We start from the raw sequence: 21,884 nt of genomic DNA on the forward strand, positions 1-21,884 counted from the left end.
CAGCCGTATAGGCACCGCAGGAATAGAGCCGAACCGTCGCTTTTCTAGAGATAAGATGACTTATCGTGTTCGACATATTTTTGGTTTGTGAATTTTTCTCAAAACCATAATATATTATAATAATATTATGGCGACCGCGCACCGCCCGCGACTATTAGCGAAGATTTATATATAAGATACGAGTATATTTATAAAAATGGATTTCTGCCTGTCTGTCTTGTGTGCATTCCGGCTGAACCGGTTGTGACGAAATTCGGTACAGAGGTATATTGGACCCGTGTGGGCAAAATGTAAGATGAGTTAAAAAGTGATACGCCTAAATATCATTCGATTGAATATTTTTGAATCTTCAGATTTTTCTCGATAAAACGAATAAAATCGCATAACGATAACGGGGGCATCATTTGGGGGGGGGGGGGGGGGGTCAGGGTGTGCGGTGGCACCCCTTACATTTAAAATATTCTCAATTGGCCTGCTGAAATAATGTTCCATTTATTAAATTAAAATGAAATTGTATTTTCATATTAACAATCATGGTATTTTACTGTCAAATGTCAATGAACAAATATTGTGTTTTTGTTATCAATTTTATCAATTGTGTATTTGATAAGCTACGGTTAACAGACGTGGTAGGACCACAGAACCACGGTTTAAGTTATATCTTAAACCGTGCACAGAACAATTTATATAAAATCGAAACTTGATCAGTCTGTATGTTGATTGGTGTCTCTTTTACCTATGATCTGAAGTCTGAACCTCCGAAAAATATGTAAACGTTTACCACACCAACATGATGTTAGGGCTGGTATCTATGGAGGTAGTTTATAGAGGTAATAACTAATAACTGATAAGTGATAACACAGCGCTAGCTTATTTTTTTTTGCAGACGTCGGTCTCTCGTTATTAATATTTTACATTAATTTCTCCATTGAAATAATATATTAAAATGAGCAAAAAAGAAAAGGCGGTGCTTTTCGACAACGAGAAAAAAATAAAAAATGTTAGTAGCAGCTGGTTCTTCTTGTAAAAATATCATAGAAATGTTTAAAAAAGTTGAAAATAATCTTGTGAAAAATATTGTAAGTACCTACCTATTTTAAATAGTCTCTAATTGATGTATTTAATTATTAATCCAACATAAATTTTCTTATTTTTAAAGAAACCTGATAATATTGAACCATATAATGAAAATAATGTAGTTGGCATAAAATCAATCATTATGACAGAAGATGTAAGTTAATAATTTTAATATATTTATACATTTATAGTGTTTGGTTATGTTTAAACTTTAAAAATGTGTTCTCTTACTATTTAATTTATTTAGAAATTAAATAACTCATCATCTACTACTAGTAATCAATTATTTATCATTTTTTAGTTCTTAAATAATATGTATTTACTATTCATGTTTTATTGAAAAAAATAAAATCTGGATAATCTACATATATATGCAGCTGTGAAAATTTTCAGGTAAATTAATTTTAGTCGGGACATTGTGGGCGGATCCCCTTGTAGATCCGCTCTTTTTTTATATGGCCTGGTGAAATTTTAAAATGGCACACCCAAAAAAAAAACTGAAATTACGCCCCTGAACGATAAACTATTATATATTTATATGTATACAATTAGTATACTGCTAGCTTAATCACAGGAAACGAATTTAGCACACAGTTTGAGACGTATAAGAGGTAGGATTATATGACGGGTTACGAAGTGTATACGTGTCCAGCTAGTAACTATAATATTTAAAAGTGCAGTTGCAGTGGTCAATAAATGCAGGCGATCGCATTATACTATTCGAGTCTGTAGGCGTACAGCAGTGTTAGAATGTGAAGTGCTCTCAACGTTTCGGGGACTCGAACCGGAAGGAACCGGCTGCACTTAACTCAATTATTGTTATCCGTCAAAACCGTTATTAATGTGCGCGATAGGCAGGTGCTCCCTCTGCGGTGTATTATCAGTGATAATAATATATAATGATAATTTATCATCATAATATATATACACTGGTAAACGCGAGCGCCACGTCATTATTCGAAGGTGTGTACGGTTTTTTTTTTTTTTTATAATTTCCCCTGGGTTTGTTTTTCAGTAGGAACGAGGAAAAAACAATATTATATATTATTTTCCCGATGAATTTATAACTATGAAATATATTGTGATAATGTCGTAGTTTCGGCGACGAGCTCTTGAAATATTCTAATTTTGAATTTTTTTGTTTACATGCGCGCCAATAATGTATACCAGTGTTTCTCAACCAAATAAAAAAATAAAAATTAGGTTATATCTTAATTAGCCGGGGGGGGGGGGCGTTGCCCTCCCCGGCCAACTCTGCGGACGGCCTTGTATCCCTCGTGGGTTATTCTCCGGTTTTACTACGCGATTGTTATACATCAACAATAATAATTATACGTGTATTACAATATAGTGAATTTTATTACATCATACATGGATCGGACGAATTTTTAACGAAAACAAAACATTTTTCGCATTTTTTACCCGAAACGAAATATATTAATGAAAATAATGATAACAATAATTTCGAATGGAATTCAAATAATTAAAATGGTTATTAGTTGACCATAAAAAACTTAACTGTTTATTTTTTAACTATCAAAAAAATACGAACACTGAAATGCTACGTGCCTATACACATAATAAACATAGTTGTAATACAAGACTTCTGACTTTCTCATGCATATACGAATAACGTCGCATAAAGTCTGAACTTTTACAACAGAGACGTTGCTAAATAATATTTATAAAAATAAAGTTTATATCGATCAGTTTTATTACTGCATCTTACCCTTATGGGCAAGAAAATAAAAATATTTAAGCCTAAAACTTAACCTAATAAACACACATTTTTATCAACTTTTTTACTCAATTTGTTTATTAAGTTTCTCAAAAACATGTTATTTAATAAAATTATCAAACAAATTTAAATTACTAGAAATCTATAGAGATGTTTTATGTTATGAAATACGTGAATACATTTAATGGAACAAAATATTAATAATTATTATAATATTGTGTATTTTTCACAACTATAACTTATAAACGTATGTGTCCAAATAGTTATGAGTTGAGAGCTAAAATACGTAGGTGAGTATGTAAAATGTAAGCTATTCAATTTCAATGTATAGTAGCTATGGAGTTAATTAAAATATTTTTCAAATTTTTTATGAGCTCATCTTTGAAAATCACCGCAGGCTTAACTAATAGCTATACGGTTTTTGAAAAATAAAATAAAAGCAGCGAGTTTCGAGAGCGTTTGATCGGCCCTGGTTTTATCAGTCTTAGATTGTCAGTGTTGTTAACTCTAATATAAATACGTATATCGTATATGAAAAAGAAAAATATTATATCTATTGTGACTATATTTTATATAGGTTACGCCGTATAATAGTATAGAGAATATCATCAGTATGATCACACTATCCATATTATAAAAAACACACTTTAATAAATGATTTATAATATTATTGGCTTCAAAATGTTAATATGTATTTGCATTTAGTACATAACATATTCTCGGGATTTTATCAGTAATATGGTGTATATGGAAATTATACATTTTATCGGAACATCGTTTTCCTAATTTAATATTTTAAAATTAATTTCATTATTTAGACGTTTGGTACCTAAATAGTGCACACTAAATATTACGCACTCGTCGCTCTCTGTTGTCGGCTTATTATAATTACGCAGTACACTTGAAAACTAATATTTATAGGTTCAGACACGTCGGGATGTCAGCCGAGCGTTTTTGTGTATTAAAGGATATTGTGGTTTTTTTTTTAAATTTCTCATTTAGACAGTAAACATAATTCATATTTTTAAAGACATTCATATTATAACGAAACTTCAGCTATAATGAGGAATAATATCATTTAGTATGTGAGCAACGATATCAAAAGTCGGGAATATTCTCGCAGTAATGCTGCGTGGCCCGCGTGTCTTGTAAACCTTGAAAGAAAATAAAAACCGAAAAAAAGTATTGTACATAGATACTGTTATACATACACGACGCGCCATATCTTTAATATCGCAAACATTTAACAACGCTTCCTTTAATATGAACGCGTTTTAATATAAAAATATAACCATTTATTATAATATATATATATATAAATATAACGCGATATGATAGAACATCAAGATATATTATTAGGCGGGAACTATTATATATAACATTATAGGTTTACTGTATTATTGTGACTTACAGTTTGACGAAAATAATAACGTTCAGGGTTTTCGTTCTCTGTCCGACATTAGATTAATCAAAACGTCCATTGCGGCGCGTCTGTCGAATGATAATAACGTCGCAACTGTTGAATGATCTTTTGAAATGTAATCATTTTAATTTAGGTTCCAGCCTAATAACAAGTACATTTTCGATAAATAAACATATTTTATGAATTTTAAAACATATAACTACTTACACGCATTGTAATAGACTGCAACAGACACCGTTGTTGTGTATAATACCTATCAATGAATGAAGCATTCAATTACAATGCTGCATATATTATAATAGTCTGTATAGAACTCGTACGTAAAATGTTACATTTAATATGAATATTTTAGAAAAATGCATTCCTATTGTTTTTCGGAAATTTCTCTGTGGATATCATTTCTATTTTATTATACGCATGTCTAAATAATTGAAATCGTCCGTTAAAAGATAAATTATCATTATTCGCAAGTTATTTAACCGTCATTGAAGCAATTGGTGAATGGATATGGTTTTGCGGTTATCAATTAACAGGATCTATCCTGTTTGTCGTGAACACCGTAAACTATTAATTAAATCGGTGGGAAATAGGATCGCCGTAATCGAAATTCGATCCTAATTATTGTTTCTACCATGGAATTTTAGATGGTGTGACATCGTAGAGCAAAATCACGTTATAATCAGAAATTTCTGATGATATAACATTATATTATATTTACAGGGTTATTCATCACGCATGATCACCAACCGTCGTATATCCTTTAATAATGTTTTTTTTTTATCTTTTAGTTTTGAAATTTTTTACAACACGAAAATGTCACGATATCAAATTATTAGATTTTATTAATTTCAAGAGTGTTGTGTGGTAGTATTACAGACTTTTTTTTAAAAATGATAACCAAACTTTTCTACTGTTTCTGAATTTTAAATATATTCTTTTTGAAAATTTGTAATAATGCATCTAAAATGTACGTTTATATTAGATATTTCTGAGTATTTTAGTAAACTAATGATGATTAATACTATTTTCAACTCATCATAGTCCTAAAAGTGGTGAGCCAGACTAACACCTATAATGGATGTTATCATCGACTATTACTATTAATATTTGTTTTTAAAGTAGGTATACTACTTCTTTGGATATCGATTTAGATGTATATCACTAATTAAGATTTTAAAAAACATTATTCATTTACTAATTAGCAGTAATAAAAGGGCATTAATCATTTTAAAAAAAAGGTGTTTACACCAGCACAGGACACCTGTTTGTTTTTAGAAGATTCGAAAATATTTTCATTCAGTGTACCTACTTATATAAACTCTCAAAAGTTAAGTTTAAATTAATTCAATATTAATGGAACAAGTGGCAGTGAGCATACTTGGTGAATCACCCTGTATATATATGTGCACGCCCACGTCTAAGCATTATATGTATAGCGAAGTCATATAAAATTTTATTATTTTTCGTAATATCGTGTGACTAGAAAAATATATATGCGGGACCTTGGAAATTCGATTGGAAATCTGTTTTATTATTTTCAAAGTGTACCTAACACAATTTAAAATAATAAAAATAATAATAATAATTCTATCGGTTTAGGGCAAATGAAAATTATTGGATTTTTTTCCTAATGTGAAACGACATTATAATATGTATGTTCACTTGTGGCCGATATACTTATATATAAATAAACCGAATAATTTTTTTAACGTAGAACACTGGTCGTTTAGAAAACCATTAACGCTTTTCGTAATAATTGTATATAACATAATATTTTTCGGATCATTTTGTTGTACCTATATAAACTAATTACAGAAGTGAAGGTAGGCAGTTAATAAGTCATAAGTACTTTTATGTTTTTGAACTTTAGATGAGTGGAGTCTACCGGTGTAAAATAGTGTACTACCTCTATCAAAATGTTAGTTTATTTTCAAATATTAATAACTTCAAATATTTTGAAGAAACATTCAAAAATGTTAATCGAATAACAACTAATGTTTTTAATTTTTAAATAATGTACATAATAACGGAATAAGTATAATATAATATATTACTATCGATCAATGTCCGTTGATTATACTATGCGAATAAACGAATATGGATTTAATAAAAAAATTTCGAATTGGGAATTTGTCATTTGAGTGATTTGAGAGCCACCGATATACATGATGTGGTACGGCGGAAATACAAAATATTTTCTTAATATTCAGTGCACACCGTACGTGTTCATCACTGGTTTTTGCAGCTGTTTAGGTTACTTATCATGTCACAAATCATAATAATATTGTACGTTATGCGCGAATCAAATGTAAACAAAGCCACTATAAACAAGTAACCTCATTACCAAACTTTATTAAACGCGCCGCAGAAAACGGCTAACGAAGCACGCAGCGAAATAAATTATAAAACACAGAGAACGTTAAATAATAATAATATAATACGAATCAAACTTGACGCAGTACTGCTCAGTCTCAGTGTACAAATATAATAGGTCCGCTTTAAACCTATATATACTGCAGCTGCAGTGGTGTCGTGGTGGTACGCGACGACCGACGAGAGAAAAACAAAATACGAGAAAGAGGGGAAAATTTGTCATCAACAAAACAAGAAACTATATAGACGCTTGTCCAACTCGCTAAACGAGGCGAAACTCTATTATGTACACATCAGTGACAAAACAAGAAGACCACTGCGAGAAATACCTCTTGTTACTATTAAAAACGTGACGTAATATTATCGTTATGACGAGAGCTGTTGTGGAAAACGCATTTCTTCGGAATATTGCTTAGCGAGGAAATTCACCGTCTGCGAATAGTTCGTCTGAGGTTCGATTTGTAACTGTAAATCTGTCAGCCGATACATTTTTACATCGCTAAATGTGATGAAAAATTTTCGGGGTAAACCTATAAACCTATAATAATAATGGTAATAACGGGGATAAATGAAAAGTTTTCGTATTGGGTGGTTTTTCTGGAAAAACGTTTTCAAAAGATGATTTGATGCTTTTAATAATAGTGTTCACGGCCGTTAAAAGAACCACCGTGTATAGAGCATGTTATTTATGATTATTATTATTCGTAATAACTAAAGTAAACTGAAAATATGTTGAGACGAATTATTATACAAGACAATATTAAGATATAGCAACGGAGCATGTGAATATAATAAATACTATACTATGCAGACAAGTAGACAGAGTAGGGAAGTTGGACGTTCAACTTACTCCCAAATGTATTGAGAAATTAATTTTTTTCGACATGGCCTTGTTAGATTTATTTGAATCTATTGTACTCACGGCGAAAGGCTTTTTCTACAATTTGAGGATCTAAGTTGTACCATTGATATGCCTGTGACTGGCGGCTATGCGGCTGGAACAAAATATTATATGTCTGTGATACGTCTGCAAAGACCTGAAAAATTTAATGGATTTTGTTTTGAGCAATATATTGTATATACAACATAAAAAATATATTTAAACATTGTTTTGGCCAAAACAATGTGCAGGAAGTTACATAATATTTTTCTGACACCTGTGCTCTTCGGACACCAGATTGCATAGTCAAATCAGAAGATTCGGACATATAGGTAGTTGGCCTTATAATCAAAACGGGATTTTGGGTCGAACGCAAAATCGCGTTCGAATGTGCGGAACATTACATTTTGACGGATGGTCGTCCGCTGCAGCGAAGGTAAAAGGCTCGTCGTCGAATAAAATGGCCTCCACCCGTCGTCGTCGGAAAATGTGCTATGGAAACGAATGGAAATAATAAAATTAGTAACGCGAGACGAGACGGGATGGACGAATAAAACGGTGCGCAAATGGTGAACGAAGCGACAAATCGGAATCCGCGGCTGTATTAATGAAGTGATTATATGCTGAATATATTTGAAATGGTCGTTAAGAAAGTGAGAACACTGAGAACAGACACTTTCTTTGACGGGGCGCGTGAAACACGAATCCGTTCGCACAAATTAGTCATTTCCGCATCTAAGTGTTAACAGAAGTTCTGTTACAGAACTACAAAAATAATATATATTTGACGTTATATTATGCTCGCTGCTAATATGAAATAAGACCCGTGTATATAATATAGGGTGTCATGGTGCTGAGTGTTCCACTGACCTGTCATGTTTTTTTTTCTGCTAAAAGATTTTGTGATAATAAGAAACTGATTTTACGTGGTTTCAAACCCTGAAATGAACACGTGGTGTGTTTTAAAAATTGAATAGCTATGTGTGGCTATCATTATAAGATTTTTATTTTCAATTACTTAAATCCAAAAAGAAAAATTTTTAATTTTGTTTTTGTTTTTGTGCTACCAGAAACCACAAGCTTATAAGGATAATTTATGTAAATATTTTAAAAGTTGAATTATCATTAAATGTCCATTAGGTATTCAAATCTGTTAGATGATAAGTTTGAAATATATAATATACAGGAAGTAGACAGAAGTTGGTCGTGAATTATATACGAGTGATACAACCTAAATAATTAGTTGCTTCGGTAGAAATAGTGACGTAAGTATAGCTAGGTGGTGTTGTAACCCCTTCAAAAATATATCTTAAAAATGTATCTTTTCTGCCTAACAAATATATTTTTATCGATATTAATTTAAAAAAAACTAATAATGATGAAAAAAAAACACATCATGGTAAAATCAATACATTCATCGCTCCGCTCAGAATCTAAAATTAATTTTTTATTTATACAATATTAGGTACAGAAAATGGTTTCTTAAAGCACAGATACACGAGAACAGAAATCGTACCATGTGACGAAAACTTTCTCGATTTGAAGGAGACTACAAATTCAGCAAAAGAAAAGGAAATTACTCTCCGAGAGGCTGCCGGGCATAACAGTATTGCTGGGACTCAGGGATATGAAAGGTGTCATTGTAAAACAAAATGCCAAAATAATCGATGTGCTTGTCGAGCAGCTAAAAAATTATGTAATTCAAAATGCCATAGTAGTTTATCTTGTGAAAATAAATAAAATATATTTAGATAATAATAATAATCATGGTTATGTTGATTTAAATTATATAAATAAAAATAAAAAATAATATATTACCCAAATTAACTATCGATTGTAGGCATTTTATATATTGTCTAGCCATTGTCAGTATTGCCTTAACTAATTAGCCATTGCTAATATTGACTAGTCATTACTGATAATGGCTTATTTCCGACATTGACGGTAATATTCATATGCAAGTATAACGTTAAGGTGTTTTTATTTAATGAAATACAGTTGCTTTATCGGTTGATGTAAGCGTTTTTTAAATTATTTTTGCGAAAAAAAAAGTTTTTTTACATTGTAAACTATTAAAATTACAAATATTGTGCTAATAATTTCTCTGCTCTTAGTATAACCAATTAAATATAAAACGAGAGGTGCATCTATAGGCAGACATCCCTCGTCCTAATAACGCCTTTGAAAAGATTACTCCGCTGATCTAAATTTTAAATGCTCATAAATAAGTTTTTGGTTTATTATTCAACGTTTATATGTCAAAAAAAAAAAATCACTAACTAACTAATGAACTGATGTAAAATCGTTTTTTTTTCTTAACCACAGTAAACGCATGTTGCACGGTCTAGGACGTATGATAACTAAGTTCCGATTAGATCGTATTAGCGACAGAAAGGCTAATTATTACAATCACCGTACGAGACTGACAGTGACGCTATCACTTCCGGCACGTCATCATATCATATAATAACAATAAATTGTTATTAATATTGATTTTTTTGCATTAGTGAAATTATTTAAATCTAAACTCCTATCTAAAAGATCAAAGATCAACTTTACCTATACTTGAGTTACCTACGCTCAGTCCTTGCGTATGACTGCGAAACGTGGTCGGTGACGAAAGGAGACGAAGAGAAACTGCTAATCTTCGAAAGAAAATTACTCCGCCGAATCTATGGTCCTATCCACGAAAATGGAGATTATCGAATAAGAACAAACGGGGAAATATACCAGTTATTCTAAAAACCAAACATAAAAATAAATTCATCAGAAGCAAGAGACTCGAATGGACTGGGCACTTATAGAGAGATAATGGCATATGCAAGTAAGTTCTGATGGGCAGAATCAATGGTTAGGTTAGGAAGCAGTGGAAGCAGCAAAGGCCCTCAATGGGCTATAAAAGCTAAAAAAATATTGCAAACGAACGGCCGTGGCACAGTCTGCTGGTCGCCGAAGAAAACGATATATTATCATGATTAAGAGGACGCGATACCCGCATGTGTTGTCTCTGTCTTACAAGTGCATTATATAGTAAATTTTACGTTCAGCACAACACGTGTAGCTCCGTTTGCTTAAAAATTAGTGTGAATTGACCTCTTATAAAATTTAAAGGTATGATTGTTATCTAGTCAACCTCATATGCTTTTTAATATATTTAAATTTTAAAGGAAGTTATGAGTATTTTAAGATGCACAAAAAATTCACAATTGTAAAATACTCATAACTCGCTTTAAATTTGATATAAAATAAAAAGCATATTAGGTTGTCTAGATAATAATCTTGCCTTTAAATTTTATAAGAGGTCAGTTCATTCTATTTTTAAGTTAACGGAGCTACACGTGTTCTGCTGAGCGAAAAATGTACCATGTTACGCATTTGTAAGACGGAGACAACACATGCGGGGTATCGCGTCCTCTTAATCATGATAATATACATACCAACCATACATACCAATACCATATCACGTTATGTAAGTATCGCAGGGGCGCCCGCAGAAAATCAGCTCAGTGGGTGCAAAATTAAATGCATTTTATGTATTCACATGAATAGTCGGATATTCACATTATTATGTATTTGGCTATCCATCTACGTAATAAACATGACTCCAAATGCAATACGAAAAAATATATAATACTACAAATTATAATACAATTTTAAACGAGAGGTATTTTTAATAATATTGCATAAAATATGAATCAAATAGTATTATAGAAATGATAAACGTCTGACATTTAGTCCAAAATACACTACACAATCTACACACGGTGTGTTAGTGGATGAGTATAATATAGTGTATACCTAAATTTTTTATATTTGTTTGGGTTTCCCGGTAATTGTCGTACTCGCATCAACATTGTGACATTGTGTTATTTTGGTAGAATTGAGATGATCAAAAATATTATTTTTGCTTTGTGTAGTAGGTAATTCACTAATGCGGGCTTTTATGAACACCGAAATCTTATGAAATAAAGTTATGAATCACAAGTTATGTGCACGATGATTTTTTGTTTATTAGAAATGTCCCCTATCTGCGGGCACCTCTTTTACTATGTTTATAGGCCGGAACTTACTCGTCATCGATCATATAATTAATATAGTTTCAGAATTTGAGATTATCGCGCCATTGTCTCTGCAGCAGCCGCTCGACGATCACATAATACGACGACCTAATAGAGTATAAAACAATATAAGTTACACACACACACACACACACACACACACACACACTCACATATTATGTGATGAATACTTTTTTTTTTTGCATTTCATCCGACGTGAGATCGCTGCTCTCGTTCGGTCAGGATTATAAATCTGATCGGCGTTTTTACATACAAAAAGTCCGTATACGTACGCATAATTATTCAAAATATGTATCAAATTTATCGTTATGTGGCTTATAGTTTAAGTAATAATTACAATAGCTTATTGTTGCAAATAGTTTAATAAATTATGAATTAGATTCTCGTCTCTCAACTAGGTATTTAAAATTCCTTTGGAAATTTTCTCTCGATTCTCGTGTCATTCTCTTCTTTTCCGCACTGCTAAGTCTCTTTCTGTAATTTATTATAATGAAAATCGATCAGTCCGTCGTTAAATGTCGCAAGCATAAAAAATGTTGATAATTAGCATTCTATCTAATTGACCTGCTACTTATCCACAACTTATGATCATATCACTTATTTGATAATATTAAAACGCCGTATATGACGTGTAATGGTGCTTAATTATCATTCAAATACGTCATATTCTTCGAACATTCATTAACCAACCATATCTTAATGTCGTGTACCTACTCATGAAAATAGTCGGTTAAATACTTAGCGTAAGTATAATATGATAAAATATAATTATGTGGTTAGAACGAAATTCGAATACATACAGTGAGAGTATACTTGAATAATTATGTGATTTATTTGAAGTGATGTTCAATATAATTTTCGGACCATATTTTTTGCTATCGTTTCCAGTGAATGCTTGTGGACAAATTATGATCGACAGTGTATGTGAAACCGTGAAAATAGGTTTTCATTCGATATTTTATGAAACTACTTCCAAATCGACGTTATATTATCCAACACCTAGCTAAAGGCAAATATGAGAACATTTTAAATTTATTAAGGCTGATTATAGAAATTACGAACTAGGAATAAAATTAAGTTCAGGTGTTATGTAATAAAGATTAAGAGTAGACCTAAATCTGGTAGAAAAGTAGGTATTGAAAATATTGAATTACCTGGTAAGGGTTGACATTTTTGTAAAAATCTCAAACTCAGTTATTAGCAAACAAATTTAAATGTTTGCATTATAAAATTTTAATTGATAAAAAAAATTAAAAAAAAAAAAAACGGGTAAGTGGATGTCGCTCTGCTGTACATTAGGTGGTGGGGTGAACCTCTGACTAGGGTAGGTTAGATTTGAATGCAATGATAGGTATCATTGTATACGAAAAACGATTCTGAACGGAGATGATTTGTCAGTCTAGGATATATTATATTTAAATATTGTCTTAATATATTCTATTTTGAAACAAATATTTTATTTTTCAATTAGGACGCATTTTGCATAACGCATGGTTAATCAATTTTTCCAAAAACATTGCATGCATAGTTATCATAATTCATAATACCTTATATTATCATAGATATACATATACCTGATTTCATAAAAATGTATAACTCAAACACTCAAAACATTTTTCCTATATTATAATGACGCTTCGAGTTTTCTCTATAGCTACTTGAAGAAAAACTTATGGAAAACTTAGTGTTGTATTTTTAATCCTTAGTTATGAACACAATTTTTTTAATGATTTTTCAACTTCACAATAATTTGCAAATATTCATGGTTTTGACGAATTTTTGTCAATATTTGAACTTCAAATGCTAATAATAAAAAATTGCACCTATGTATTCTTAGTTTTTTAATCACTATATGAATAATTTATGAGGAACTTTGTATTAAATTTTCAAGTATTTTGATAGGGCCGAAAAAATTTTATCGAAACTTCAAAAAAAAATTTTCAGAAAAATTGAAAATTTCAGTCGTCTATAAATATCTCAAAAAAGTCAAAATATTTTGAAAATTAAATCGTGTAAAGAAAATGCCAATCTAAATAACTGGTAAAATTTTCAAGTATCTACGACTTATACTTTTTGAATAATAACAAATGTTTAAAATCGTTTGAGGTTAGGTCGAGAATAAATCGTTATCGTTACGCTATTTCGTAAAAATTTAAAATTCAAACGCACTTAAAATTTTTCTTATAATGATGCTTCGAGTTTTCTCTATAGCTACTTGAAGGAAAACTAATAGAAAACTTAGTGTTGTATTTTTAATCCTTAGTTATAAACACAAAAAATTTTATGATTTTTAAACTTTAAAATTACTTGCAAATTTTCGTGTTGTCGACAGATTTCGTAAAAATTTGAACTGTAAACGCTTATAAAAAATAATTGTGACTAACAATTTTTAATTTTTTTTAGCTACATAAGAAAAACTCATAAGGATCCTTGTATTAAATTTTCAAGTTTTTTTGGTCATCTAAAAATTTTTTACCGACACTTCAAAAAAAAAATTCTCATAAAAAAAAATTTCAGTGGTCTATAAATATCTCAAAAAAAGTCAAATTTTATTTTGAATTAAACTGTATATATATAACACTAACATAAACATTTAGTGAAAATTTCAAGTATTTACAGTGATTAGTTTTTGAATTACAACCACATAAAAAAATCGATTTGGTCGAAAACTGGTTTTGTGTAAAAATTCTCGTTTTTCAGTCATTTTTTTTTTTGTTTTTCTCGATTTTTTAGAAAACTGTTGGTAAATGTTTACTTTTGACCTCTATAATGCACCAAGGATATTTACTTTTACATCGGAAACCACCCCCAAAGTTTGAAATTGAAGCATTATTTCGATTAGTTATGCTGTACACAGACACAAAAAAAAAAAACACACACATCATTGTAAAATCAATACATTCATCACTTCGTTCAGAATCTAAAAATGTAAGACAATGGAATCAAAAATAATGTCGTTTAATTAGTGATCATTTAAACGTTATCCGATCACTTCTAGAACATAGCAGCTAACTAAACTGCTCTGATTTTTCTCCACGTAGAAAATTAAAGTACATCAAGTGTATCAGGACTAATCTTCAAAAACTACATAACTTAAGGAAGTCCCACCATAAAAGAATAATCACACTGCGGCACGCTGAGCAATTTAGGGGACAACTCCGTGCATCGAAATTAGGTGCTTTGGAAAATGTTACCTCAAAGAATTCGTGGATGCTCTAGATGTGAACTTGGCAAGTAGTCCCATCCAATTAAACTTAACGTCATGCTTGTCTCAACTGAATTTATATAACATACCGAGTAGTATACCAACCGAAAACCGTTCTCGAAACGTTAGTTTCCGCCCCCTCCCCCTCCAACCCATTAAGTTTCAATTTAAAAAACATTTTTTCTCTCTGGCCATAGCCTGTACTATTACTATATTTCATAATAAAAATATCGAACTCACAAACATATATATAGAACATAATCTTTGGACAGTAATCTGTCCATCAAGTCACCAGTCGACAGGCTTTATTTTTTGTTTTTTTTTTTATCAAATATAATTTGATCGGAAAAATATTGTTCGTTTTTTTTTTGACAGCGAAATATTGTTGTTCGAGTAGCTACAATATATACTATTGGTGTAATAGTGTTGACTATAGGTATAGACTGCAATTTTTTCAGTTACGGTAACGGCTATGATAGCCTTGATCATCTCGATTTCACTGATCAGTCGCGAGCTTCGGAATCCGCAAACTTCTTTTTTCCATTCGCCTGTCAAATATTCATCGGAGACCATTAGCCATATATTACACAACACGATTCCGTATAATATGTATTCTTATTGCATACTGTATACACGTCATCGCCCAATTCCCTCGACGCCATGGCATCTAACCCAATGAGGATCATCGTTATTATTATTAGGTACCGATGAATCGACGTCGAAACTCTATATTCATTGTCTACGAAGATTTGGTTTTTCTTCGCTTTTAATGAAACACATCATACACGGTTGGGGTGTGTTTAAAGGGTGTTTTTTTTTCCATTGACATCGAAAACCTATTTTGAGTTTGTTGAACGCGATACGATTTCTAATAGCACCATTACCGACACATCTATTTCGTTTAGTTTTAAACATATCGTTTATTAAACACACCACGATAAGTTTATCGTCCCCCGAAACCCACAATATCTGGTATGTCGCACGATGGTCGAGACATTTAAAGCCACCGAAAAGACACTCGTGGGAATCTATTTTTCATTAAAATAACGATTCGCATTGCTGACTTATAAATAATTGAGTAGTTTTAAAGCTACCGTATGTAATAGTGCGACCAACCCTTCGTTAAACTATACGCATTCGCTAAACGCTAAATAGGTTTTCGATTCCGATCACCGGCGTTGCATGAGATCATTCTTTAATGTTGTGCGAAAAAACCACAAAACAGCCCAGAAATGCCCCGTCGATATAAAACGTCAATTTTTCGTGTGCCGTCCACGTTGAATATTTTATCACACCTAAATGGTTTTGTTTCGAAATGTATAATACGTATAATTCTTAATAATTCGTAGGTATACTCAAAGTTTATTTTATTATCACTATTATATTATTGTAGTCTTCGACGTTTCAACCATAACAACAATTTTCCTACGCGTGAAACATATACACACAATATTATGTTGTGCAATCTATTATTATGAGCACAATCATGACTGACTAATGAATATAATGATTTAAGCCTGGTCCAGCTCGATTTATAGCAGATACTATTTAGACATTTTTAGTTATATTTAGAGCACATTATTTCACATACCTGCACATCCGCAGTGTAGGTACCTACTCATAATGCATTAATATAGGCCGAAACACGATGCAGCTAGACGTCTACAATATTTAGTCGGAATTGAATATACTTTATACTTTATACTACTCGTATGGATAAAAGGTCCTCCTTTTTAAATATTAAGATAGTTTTTATTCGTGAAATCCGTTTACTACACGTTTGTGTTCCATCTTTGTCTATATGACCGATACTATGCGATTCTATAAATCAAACCAATTTTCTTGCTATAGGTACCTTCTCTAGTGAAAAAAATCATATTTTTCAACATCACAATAATATATTTTACTCTCGTATTCACCTGTATAACATACAGCATGTATTAGAATATTTAAGTTGAAAACCTAATAGGTGTAACTAATTCGAAAAACTCGGTCAAACACAAAGCGGTGACGACTTTATTGCTTATGACGAAAAGTAATTACTTAAATGTATGTAGTTTTTACTTTTTAGGATCTTGAGAAACTTCATAAAAGCTGGATATGGTTCAAATAGTATTTACCACTTTATAAAAATGGTTCCGATCCTTTCTACGCTGCAATATACAGCTAATTAGATTTTATAAATTTTATAAAAATAATTTTGGCAAAGCAATTTTCCATGACATTAAATCCTACGAAAAGGTTTCAACACGTATCCTTCAAACCAGATACGTTTAATGTAATGCCATCAACGGTTCTACTCTTTAAAACAATATTTATATATTCATATTCTCGTACAATATCATAGGACATAGGATATAATATTAATAAATAGGACACATCATATAATATTTATTATACAGTTTTATAAGTGAATTACCAAGCATGACCACACTTCTTTTATTCTTTAATAATGTATTTATCCAAATACATATTTTTAATATCATTTGAGTATTCTGTTACAACATAACCTATTTTTTTCAAATAATAACCACTTTTAGTTACTAGGCATAGATATTTTCAAAATATTTTAGTGTTAAAATGAAATTTTTAAATAGAAGTTTGTATGTTATAAAATGTTTTATACTAAATGTAATTTTATCCTTTATAATGGTATATGTATATTTTATTACATTGGATATTCATTCTAGTATACTACCTACCTATTATATTGAGACAATTTTTACAAATATAAAATGCTAATATTATATTATTATTACTAAAATTTTCAAATAACAAAGCACTTATATTTTTAAAATTACTATCATAATGAACAATTTTATCCATAATACGTTAAGTTATAAACATCAACATTCACAAAAAAAAAAAAAAAAACGACTCAACAATTTACAATTTAGAATAAAAAAACGTGGGTCTCTTTGAAAAGAGAAGTTTGTACCGCATGAGAACACACTTTAAATTGCATAAAAATCTAATAATTATAATATGGTACTTATGATATTTAAAAAGAAGAAATGTGGGTGAGGGGAGGGGGAGGGGTGAGTATGTTTGATGAATCGTGCTGTTTACTGTATAATAGGTATAGATGGTTCAGTAAAGAAATATATATTATCGCGTTCGCCAACAATTTAATTTCGGTTTGAAGATTATTTTTTTATATTTTGGCAGTTTATTACTTGTATTTGGCCCGGTCATGGAGTATGAAAAATAAGTTGTTATATTTAATTGTGAAAATGTTGGCACATAGTGTTTGCACCAGGGCACTTATTTAGAACTGTACAGTAAATTTTACCAATTTTAACTAGGTTATTTTTCATTATGATAATTATATATGTCACTTCACGGTATATAATTTTTACCGGAATCACTTGAATTTATAAAAATAATTGAACGAGTACAAACATTTTGTAAGTCCATTACGAATATATTTTTGGTTACTTAAAATTTACCAAGTGCCGTTTTTATTATTGTACCTACCAAAGAATATTGGCTTTTATTCGGTTCATCCTGTTCCGCGTATTTTAAACGACCGTTTTGTGGACTGATTCGTCGTAAATATCATATAATATCAACCGTAAGATAATATGATCATACTTGAACTAGATATATTATCATAGTATACGTCTTAGTATGATGCGATCTGCAAAGTATTATTTTTTTATATTAATAATAAAATTACGAAATATTATGCAAATTTCGATCGTCTCAGTTACAGCCATGTCACAGTTACGGGTCAGCATATTATATTATTGTTTACAAGACAATATTATTTTTTAAAATTATTACACGTCTCTTGATGATAGTTCTATACAGGAGCGCAGTTAGAGCTTTATAATCTGACCTAAATATTGATATTTCGCTCCCTTGGTATAAGATAGCCACAACTCAAAATTACGGTGTTTTAAGTTTTGATAGCTATTATTTTTCTCTGCAAAATTATGCTATACTGCCACAAACCGTAACACAGTTAACGTATTCGTATAATATATTTGTGTCTGTATTGATTTTATTCATTTTTGCAGTCAAAGAAAAATAATACCGCCATATTTTGATTTGTTATCTTATTGCATAATTGTACGTTTGTTTTATTGGTTAGCATGAAAAATCATAACTGCTATATTTGCTTAGTGGCATTAAATTAAAATATAAGGAGAATCAAGACTGCCTCATTTCGCTTTGGGACGCGTATAAAATATTTGTCTTGAAATAGAAAACTGACACAAAACTAAACGTGACAGCTTTGTTTTTCTGATCCTTCTGTCTAAACTGCCATAATCTCAATTTCCTGTGTCTAATTTGTATTTAACTAAGTAGATTGATATACAAATATTATGATTCAGGTATAACATGGATAATTGCAAAGTATTGAAAGTTAAGCTTTAAAAGTAACCATTTAGGAGCAGACAAGATTTTAAAATTTTATTTTCTCAAAACTGTTTTATGAGTTAAGGTAGCCTTGTGCCAAGGCCCAAGAGTTTAAATATTTTGGTGTTCCAAAAAATGTGTACCACGTTGCATTATGACCTTTTGAAGGTTCCGTGTTATGTTTAATAAAATTAAATTTGTGAACGTTTTTTTTTTTTGCGAGACGTTAAATCTAGTTTCTATATTAAAAATATCAAACTCACAAATAACAATAAAAAAAAATAGCCGTGTAAACACAAAGAATAAAAATTGTACTAAACATAATTTGTTTTTCCTTAACTTTTTCGGTAATTAGTAATGAGTAACGAAAACGTTTTTAAAAAACCGTGTTTAAAGTTTAAATCAAATTTAAACATTATCAACAAAAGTTATACAATATAATATAACCATGATTAAATTTTTCTTCCTCTTAAGAAGACGTAATTTATATTAGCTTTGATGTTCTATATTACGTTAATTTACCATTAAACCCAAGTCATTATTATAATTATTTCGATGACCGTCATATTTTAGAGGTTCAAAAAATTAAAACATAATTAAATGGTTATGTAATATCATAATGGTGTTTTGTCGTGGGACGATCTAACAAAATGGAACGGAATGAGAAAACCGCGATGCGGGAAAACCACAGCGTTAAAACGTTTAGTCCGGATAAAAGGTAAGTTTACAAAAAAAAAAAAACACAATTTTTTCACCCAACGCAGTGTGCCATTACATTATAGGGAGAACGTTAGGCGATTCTCACAGAAATAAAAGTTTAAACCGGCGTATAGGCAGGGTGTGTGTGTGAGAGAGAGAGAGTGACGCGCGGCGCGAAAGTCTCTTAGACGTTTTTCCTACGTTTTGACAACCCGACCGGAAACTGCATGGCTCCGGTGCGTTCATTTTTCTGGGGACACAACACGCCATCGCCAAACTCCCCTTTTATATTATATATATATTTATATATATATACATATATATGCGCATACACCTCAAATCGCTATTTGGAGCTATACACGCAATGTACTCGGCTGCGGCTGATGTTCGTTTCACGAGCTGCGTGCAAATTTATAGCAATGGCGGTCACTGTTGGGACCACTATGTTATTATTATTATTATTATTATACGGGATACGAAAATTGCAAGCACTTGAGTACTTTTTTTTCCACTAACCTCTTAAGTTTTGAACCAATCGACGAATCCGCCGGTTTCAAGATGGAGTGTTAGTTTTTTTCTTGTTCTTCTATATGGCGTGTCAGAAAACGTAGCTTTAAAATAGGTACCTATGAAGAAAAATAATAATAAAATTGAGTGCTCCAATATAAATGTAGGTATTTATGACTATTACCCATACGTTGGGAAATGTTCGCACCTGAGAGGTCTTTTGTGAAAAATCGTTCAGACCATATTTCGATTTGGTTATTTGCAGGGTACAAACATTTGGGACTCGTCAACAGTGATAACCAGGGATGGGATTTTAATGCTATATAATAATACAAAAACATATTTGAAATACAAAAAAAAAACATTTTTAGATCTTAAAAAGTAAAAAGTTTATCTATTTTAAATATAAATAATAATATAGTTTATTTATAACTAACATGACATGAACAATTCTTCAAATACGAAAATATTTTAAAATATTTTAAAATATTTAAATGGTTATAAGCATATAAGCATTAACTTGTAATTGCAATGTTAAGTTCAATATTTGCATAATATTGAAAAGTGTACGCTACATATTAATACAATACAATTTAGAATTTATAAATTTGTGCAAGAAAATTGAAAATTAAGATGTATAATAGGTAGTTAAAAGGAAAATTAATTTAGTGCATGGTTGAACACACATAAATTTGTATTATTTTATATGCGTGAGTTAGATTCATCATATAATTAAAAATTAATATTTACATATAAATATATATTAATATACATTTTACATCCTTCATATATTTTTTGAAAGTTAACGATAAATTAAGTCTGATCATCCATGTAATTTAAAACTAAAATAGTAATATTTTTAACGTTTTTTCAATTATTTATAAATATATTATATCCACATAGTGGTCTATGAAAGTTGGATATCTAATAAATGTACAATGATAATTTACTTTCACTACGATTATGCATTTTGGTTGCGATGATCATTTATGAATTATAAAATAACTAATATTTTATTATTAATAATTATCTTTATTTTTGGGTATGAAAATTAAAATTTATGAGCAAAGCCATAAGATTTAAAAAGTGGCTTGTATGTCATATTAATATTGATAAATTTGTCAAAAAAGCAAATGTATAATAACATTAATAAGTAGGTATCACCAAAAAAAACGAATTTTCCACTAATGAAGCTACAGCTACAGCAATAGAATAATTACAATATTACATAATATCAAAACCCCAGACCAACACAGAAATGTTGGACAAATTTAAATTATAGTATTTTATTATGTTATGATAACTATTAAATTATTTACGACTTTTCTCGACTTTCACCTTCATTAGGTCTTTAAAGATATAATATTATTAGAATGACATATAGTTTTTATAATTTCAATTGGCTTAATAATGAAATAAAATGTAAAATAAATTTATTATAGTCACTTGAAATGTAGGTACCTATACTATGTAATGAGATTCTGGTAAAACGACTCCACGACATTGGTGAACCCTAATTACTCATCCGTTAGTTAGAA

The 21,884-nt window shown here is 30.4% G+C and overlaps 1 protein-coding gene and 1 long non-coding RNA gene across 2 annotated transcripts in view; both read left to right on the forward strand.

The window, feature by feature from the left end:
* Nucleotides 1-21,884, forward strand: part of LOC107170287 (glycine receptor subunit alpha-2-like) — a 244,227-nt gene that overhangs the window by 54,249 nt on the left and 168,094 nt on the right. The window lies entirely within an intron of this gene.
* Nucleotides 791-9,255, forward strand: LOC149056570 (uncharacterized). The gene is made up of 3 exons (XR_016190868.1): nucleotides 791-1,079; nucleotides 1,160-1,231; nucleotides 8,957-9,255. It is a non-coding gene; the product is annotated as an uncharacterized LOC149056570 (long non-coding RNA).

The sequence above is a fragment of the Diuraphis noxia genome, unplaced genomic scaffold (assembly GCF_037042655.1).
Source record: "Diuraphis noxia isolate RWA-SAM2 unplaced genomic scaffold, SU_Dnox_SAM2 contig0003, whole genome shotgun sequence".
Taxonomy (NCBI): domain Eukaryota; kingdom Metazoa; phylum Arthropoda; class Insecta; order Hemiptera; family Aphididae; genus Diuraphis; species Diuraphis noxia.